This window comes from Quercus robur, chromosome 2 (assembly GCF_932294415.1).
Source record: "Quercus robur chromosome 2, dhQueRobu3.1, whole genome shotgun sequence".
Classification (NCBI taxonomy): domain Eukaryota; kingdom Viridiplantae; phylum Streptophyta; class Magnoliopsida; order Fagales; family Fagaceae; genus Quercus; species Quercus robur.
Genome location: NC_065535.1, coordinates 50,925,579 through 50,932,967, shown reverse-complemented (window position 1 = coordinate 50,932,967; position 7,389 = coordinate 50,925,579). Strand labels below are relative to the sequence as shown.

The following is a 7,389-nucleotide window of genomic DNA, read 5'->3' as shown; positions in this document are numbered from 1 at the left end:
AGATAGTGAGAAATAAGAACACCAAGTTTCTAACAAGATTGAAACTCAGTTTAGGCAAACTTGGTCTCAGTAGCCTCGTAATATATATATATATATATATATATATATATATATGTATGTATTTTTTTTTTTCAAACAATATAATAACCCGTAATTGGATTGAGCCATTGAATTACACATTTATTGTCCTTAATACTCATGGTGTGTTTCATGTTAATTGGATACTATTTACTGTTTGATCAAATATTTTACAAATAAAATAGTTATAAATCTCCGATCTTCTAGTATTTTGTAAGTATGAAGAATGTAAAGAGGTAATGTAATATTTAACCAACAATTTAAATTTTTTAATTGATTTTACTGACATATAATATATAATCAAAATTAATTTTTCAAATATAATTAATATCTTGTAATATAATCAAAGTTAATTTCTTGAATTTAATAACAAGTAATGAGTATTATAAATGAACCATAAAAATAATTTTCGATTAAAATTTTCAAAATGAATAAAAGCTTACACGCACGTCACATGTCACATTAACTATTTTTCTCAATGTTGGACTTGCTAGGCACTTTCGTAGGCTGAATCCATGCACAGGCAAGCACTAACATAAGCCATTCTCTCAAAAAGAAAATTTTAAGAATCAAATAGGATCAAAATCTCAATAATGTTATTAAATCTCTTATAATGGATTTCAGTTAAAAATTTATCAAAACAGGTATGAAAGTACTTTCTATTATAAAAGTTTTTGCCCTTACGAAGAATCAGTGGTCTTGTATAACCTTTGGATTGGATTGCAAATGGTCTTGTAGATTGTTTGAGTGTGTGTTGTGTGGGCGCATGTTGAGTCCATATCAGGTATTTATAAGGTGGGTTTTGGGTTTATAAATGATTACTAGGAGTTTGAATTGCAACGTAACTAGTTCTCTTGATATATAAGTGCAGATGTGGTTAGAGCTCTCCTCGTGTCATTACAAATGGTATTTATTGGAGCAAATCTGGCAATGCCATGTGGCTCGGGACACTACATAACATTGCAGTCTCACATTAGATGTTTAGTAAGTGAATCTTGAACAGTGCATCAGAATGTAGTCCCACATCTAATGTTTATTATGTGGATCTTGGATTTATAAGTCACTAGCCAAGTTCCCACATGAGGTGCAGTGCAAATTGTTATTAATTTTCTTCAATATTTCAATAATTTTCACCCCACCCCTAAATATAGATGTATAAATAATATATATGTCATTCGAGAATTCTTCGCAAGTGCCATTGTGGAAGGTGATCACATCAACTGTTGGCTAAGGGGGAGAGAGTTCTTAATCATGAGGGATTCAATTCAAGATGTTTTGGAGATTCGACCAACGACTCCACACACATCTCTACAATATGATGAGAGAAGTGAGAAACTAGAACCCATTGTGGAAATCCTTGGTGGACAACTCAAAAAGAAGGCCTTGCACACCATTCCATTCACCTCGGAGATGCGAACTTTGGCCTACATCATGATCTTTAACCTCTACCCGGTTAGGAACCTGATGAACTTGTTAGCACCGAGGACCATATTTCTATTTGATCTCTTCACACACAAGGAGATTGACATCTGTAGTCACGTCTACCACCTTTTCACCAAATGTAACACCCCATAAATTTTGTTACCAATTAAATTATTATACGTAAATTTTAAAGGAGGCCTATAATTGAATGGAATAAATTAATTTTGGGCCCAAGGTATTAAAAATATGATAAATACTAAGGGATATAAAGCCCAAGTGAGGTGGCATAAGTAAATATATGGGCCTTGAAAACCCTAGCCTTTTCCTCTTAAGTCACACTTGTTTTTGCTGATGAGATTTCTTTTGCTTCAGCCGACTATTGAATGTTGATTTTTCTTCACTGTGGCTGTGAGTGGAGACTTCAGGTACGGTTCTTTGTTGCTCTAAACTTAGGATAGTTTATACTCATGGCTAGCTTTTGTTCCCACTTTTAGCATCTGTTATTGGCGTACCTAATAGAGAAGAAAAATAGGGGCTGCCGTTATGGATCTAAAGCTAGGATTATTATATTAGAACAAGGGTGCTTTGTGGGTTATATATAATAGTTTATATTCTCACTGTATTCACTGTTAATCTGACCTGCATCCACGCCCTTTTCTTTGTCTAATTCCTAGTCCAGCGCATCAAGGGAATACTAGGCAATTGGATTGATAGATTAATGTATTAGGTTATCACATGCCCATCTTTCTGCTGCATTAAAGTTTCATGCATGGATTATATTAATGGAAAAGGTCTGCCTTATGTTATTTGATACCTACCTCTGCATCTAGTGATACTAATTTATCATCTCTAAGCCACTGAGTATGCAGCAACTTTTTAAGCCCAAAAATCTGATTATGCAGCAATGATTTTAAGCCAAAATCTGATTAGGTAGAGCTAAAAGATATGATTATGTAGCGGTAATTGTAAGTTCAAAAATCTGATCAAAGCTGGAAGTGAATTGGATAGTTAAGTGATTAAATGGTGAATTTTGGATATATCAATATTGTCTAGGATAAAACCTTTAAGTGTGAAAACAGATTTTTTTTTAAGTAAGAAAATTTGTGTATTGATGAACCTATTTTTGGTGTTGCTAGGTTCTAATTCTACTGAATTGTTGTGATTCAAGGGAGGTTGATTTCTTTTATTTTTGCAACTAAGAGGTAAGTGGTGTTTACTAATTTTGGGGGTTTTCCCAAACATTATTGGTTATTAAACTACTATATATATAAGAGATATATTGTTATTCTATACATATAAATGGATATTTAATAATTTCTTGATGTGCACATTAATTATTCATTTTATGAAAAACTTGTGGGATAACCTAAATTTATTTAAATTTGTATGTGCGATATATCCTTATATTTTCGAGAATTATGATTGGATTATTTTTGTGAGCATCTTGAATGGATTATTTATGTGAGTATCTTGTATATGTTTTGAAAACCTATGGCAAGTCATGATTAGAAGCTCGATATGGTATTTAGTCCTTAGCAAGGGACAATTATGCTGCAGCTAGTCCTTAGCAAGGGACGGTCCCAAAAGGGGACAGTGCACATTTGATAGCTCTTTAGCAAGGGAGCAAACTATTGAGGATCCAAAAGGAAGCTCCTTAGCAAGGGAGTATACCTTTAGGTTCCAAAGGAGCTATCCTTAAGAAATGGGATGAAAGGAGGTTCCAGTCCAAAAAGGGGACAGCACAACCCTATCAACGGGGCGTAAACGTTGACCACGAGAAAAGTCTAGGAAATTGTTTATGTGATGGTATCAATATATATATATTATGTTGACTCATAATATAAAGATATTATTTTCTTTTACATGAATTAGTTGATGACATAATATTGATGAGTTATAAGTTGTGAATATGTTGAAAGAATTATTTATTTAAAAGGTTTGTTCCCACACCCCAATGTTAGTGAATTCCACTTATTGAGTTATCTCACCCCCCCTTTATTTTCCCATTACAGATACATTAGAGAGATTTCTGGAGTAGAGATTCTTGAGAGACAGAAGTTATGAACTATTTTTGTTGGACTGAGAATTTTATTATTATTTTATGGCATTAAACATTGTATTGGAGAATTATTTTGAGGATGTTTTGTATTTGGTGAATTAGAGCCCTGACTCTTGTGATGAGACTCAAGGTTGCTAGTTTCTTTTATTTAATATTTTTTTATGGATTATTCAGATTGATTAGACTTTTAATGCTTATGATTTTGGGGCGTTACACCAAATCCATCACAAAAAGAAATTCAAGGCTAACTCTACCATTTCCAAGGCTTGTCATGTCTCTTATCACAAGGGCAAGGGTGAAGATTCCTAGTGGACTTCAAGTGAGGCAAAGAGAAGATCCAATAAGTGCGCAAACCATGATCCAAAGCAAAGCTCATATCCTGAGACCAACTGTGGGTGTCTCTCAAATTCCAAGAGATGATGCAGCTGAAGAAGGAGGAGACACCGAAGAGGAAATTGAGCATTTTACTTTAGTTCCAAAGGACACTAGCTCCCAATCGCCTTAATCATCTACTCGGAAGGATTGAAGACATGCATGTTATGCTATCTTCTCACATCAGCTACTCCACATCTCAATTCACCTACCTTGAAGGACAGATCACTGCCCTCTCGTCTCAAATTGATGACATGATGAGAAACTTGAGGCAAGAGCCGGCATCAGATTCGGAGTCCGATACATTTTAGTCTCTTTGGCCATTCCAGTAAAAAAAAGGGAGTAGTTTGAGGGGGAGTACAGCTTAAGGGGGAGTAGCAAAGGAACTTTTTAGTATACATTGGCTTATTTTGGTGGTTTCCAGTTTACTTTAAGTTTTTATAGCTTTTGGGTATTTACAATGCTTTCATTTAAAGCTTTGAAGTACTTTAGTTTAAAACTTAATTTTTCTTTAGTACTATTGTGTATCTTGGTTTTTATAGTTGTTTTGATGCTTATTTCTATTTAATGCTTTTAGCTTTAGTTTGTTTAATGCATCATGTGCTACATGCAATTGATTTTAGCATTGCTCTTAATTGCATTGCGTGTCACAGATGATCATTTACTTGATAAATGTTCATTGTAGTCATTTCTTAATGACTGTTCATGTTTGATCAAGTTATGCTTTATAGCTTACAATTCTTTTGGTATCTTGATCGCATTTTACTTGTTCCTATACATACCTTGTGTTCTACTTGTTGTGAGCTTAATGAAAGCTTGTTGTATGTGCAAGTGTTCCAGGATATAGATGTACATGGTACAAGTGCTTCACAGTTTCTAGAATTAGGAGTGAGTGAGTTTTGCCTATGTTCCTAAACTCATTTTTAAGCCTAAAGTCTATTTAGGGGTTTTGTCACGGAATAGCCAAAGGGGGAGATTGTAAAGTTGTGATTTACAACTATTTTGTGTTGGCATTAATTCCGTGCCAAATTTGATTGTAATTTCTTCAATCGTTTTTCCCTATATGTTTCAAATTGTAAGGGATGAGTATGAGAGAGTGTGAAGACTCAAGTTTCAAAGGATGAACAAGTGGATTTTGCGAGTGTCTTGTGAGAAGTTTACCCACGAAAAATCCACGTGTAGAGCACATGAATGGAAGATGAAGAGTCATGGCAGACTGGAGATTTTTGTGAGTGTCTCACGGGAGAGGCCAACTTGCGAAACTTTCTGTTTGACAAAAAGTGAAGTTTTGCTTTACCAAGTCTTTACGCACGCTATATATACCCTCATTACCCACCTATTGTAAAGAGTGTTTTTCAGAGAAAAAACCCTAGAAAATAGACTTGAGAGTTAGAGATTATTATACCTACAATCATTTACACATTTCCTTGTGGTTTTCCTCAACTCCTACCTCTCCATCTCTACATCCTTGAGAGGTTGCTAGCCTAAACACTTACCACACCCATTTTGAGTGTAAAGTGAGAATTTGGTGCTATTGGGAAGCATTGGAAGGAGCCATTCATTGGCGGATGCAATCGGGATAAATTGCAGGATTCGAAAAGTTAGAAAAGACAAGGCTCCGAGAAGTTAGTTGCTAGTAGGAGCTTGAAGGGCTCAAGTACATAGGGTAGACTAGGCTTGGAGGTTCTTTTGTTATTCATGTACTCCAACTTTATTCTCTAGTAGATTGATTTAGACTTGGAGAATTCCGGAGAGGTTTTTCACTGAGTTCTTTGGTTTCCTCTTCAATAACACGTCTCGGTGTTATCTTATTTTTGCATCTCTCTTCCCTACTCTTAAGCTTTCCTTTTATTATTGATAATGGATAAATATGGCTTAGGGTAGTGATAACAATCGTGCGCTTCTTTACTCTTGTTCCACACTTAGTATAAGTTAGAGTAAAAGTTATCTAGCCGTAATTTTAATTTGGGGGTCTAAACAAGCTCTTGCGTATTTACACAAATCCGATCTTTCAAAAACAATCATATAAATTCATTTAATATAAATAATTAATGCACAACTAATATATATATATATATATATTACATGTCATTGAAAGGAATTAGGAAATCTATATAATGAAAATTTATTTTAGTGAATTCACAAATATTTAATTTTTTATGGCTTCTTTATCAATTGGTGTCAAAGTAACTAAACATGAGGACCAATCTCAGATTCTAAATCTATTATTATTATTATTATTATTCCAAATAAATATTGTTTCTTATATATAGAATTTATGAAAATAATCATATAAATTCATTTAATATAAATAATTAATACACAACTAAAATATATGCATTAACTCTATTGGCTATGTCAATGAACTAGTACTTTGATATAAATGCAAACTTTGTTGAAGTGAAAGCCTAAATAAAAAAAATTTCAAAGAACACATGGTAGAACTTAATGCTATCTCACATGAGGCTCCGCTTTTATATATAAAAAATATTAATATATATATATATATATATTTTTTTTTGAGAAACAAACACACACACAAGGAAGAGGGAAAATGGTGGCATACACACAACTCAATTGAGTACCTGCAAAAAGCAAAAGATGGCTTGGGTGGCATTGGCCTAGGCACTTTGACGCTTAAGTTAGTGGCGACCTCAAGTGGCATAATGGATAAAATTGCTCTAGGTTTGCAGCTTGCTAATTCATTTATGTACAATGTTTCAGCAGACCAAGCCGAAGTGCATCAGCAATTTATTCCTGACCTCCAAAATTGAAGTACGGATCAAAATGGTTTTACCTGCATATTTTGGTCATCTAAGGTAATTGACTACAAAAAGTCAAATGTTCAGGCTTATTGTTTGATCATGACGATAGTAATGGTATGTCCATTGACACATGTTTATGTAGGCACAATTATCTCCGAGTGGTTACCTTGAATTTCTCTGGTGGCTCTGCGTATGGAGGCATTAATAGAGATAAGATGCACATCAGGAAAGGTAATTCCTGTTACAGTTTACTGAAAAGTTCCTTGAAGAAGTCATATAGTTTACGTTCATCAAAAGACAAAACAAACAAAAATATATATACTTGTTATGTTTAATTTGCACACATTCTAAGCTCTGAAGTTGAGAATCTGATGTTTACTACTGTATAAAGCAGCTTTTACGAGCAGCCTAGATAATGTAGACCTTCATTTCAAGAAGGTAAGCTTATATATATATATATATATATATATGCTTTTTTAGTTCTTTTACATGGACTACTTTCTAATGTGTTTTAACTATTAGAGTAGGCAGGATATTGGCATGCGAAAGGTACTTGGACAAGCGGTTCAGTTTCAGTTGACTTTCATAAAATCCAGGTCTGCAAATATTTGTCTTGGAAGCTCCATCAGATTCTTGTGCTACACCTACTGGAATATATGCAGTTTAAGCAAACTGTTACAATTGATGAGTCAT

General features: G+C 33.9%; 1 long non-coding RNA gene across 1 annotated transcript; it reads left to right on the top strand.

The window, feature by feature from the left end:
• Positions 1–1,809: 1,809 nt before the first annotated feature.
• LOC126713911 (uncharacterized) lies at positions 1,810–4,468 on the top strand. The gene is made up of 3 exons (XR_007651484.1): positions 1,810–1,925; positions 2,637–2,702; positions 3,513–4,468. It is a non-coding gene; the product is annotated as an uncharacterized LOC126713911 (long non-coding RNA).
• Positions 4,469–7,389: the final 2,921 nt, after the last annotated feature.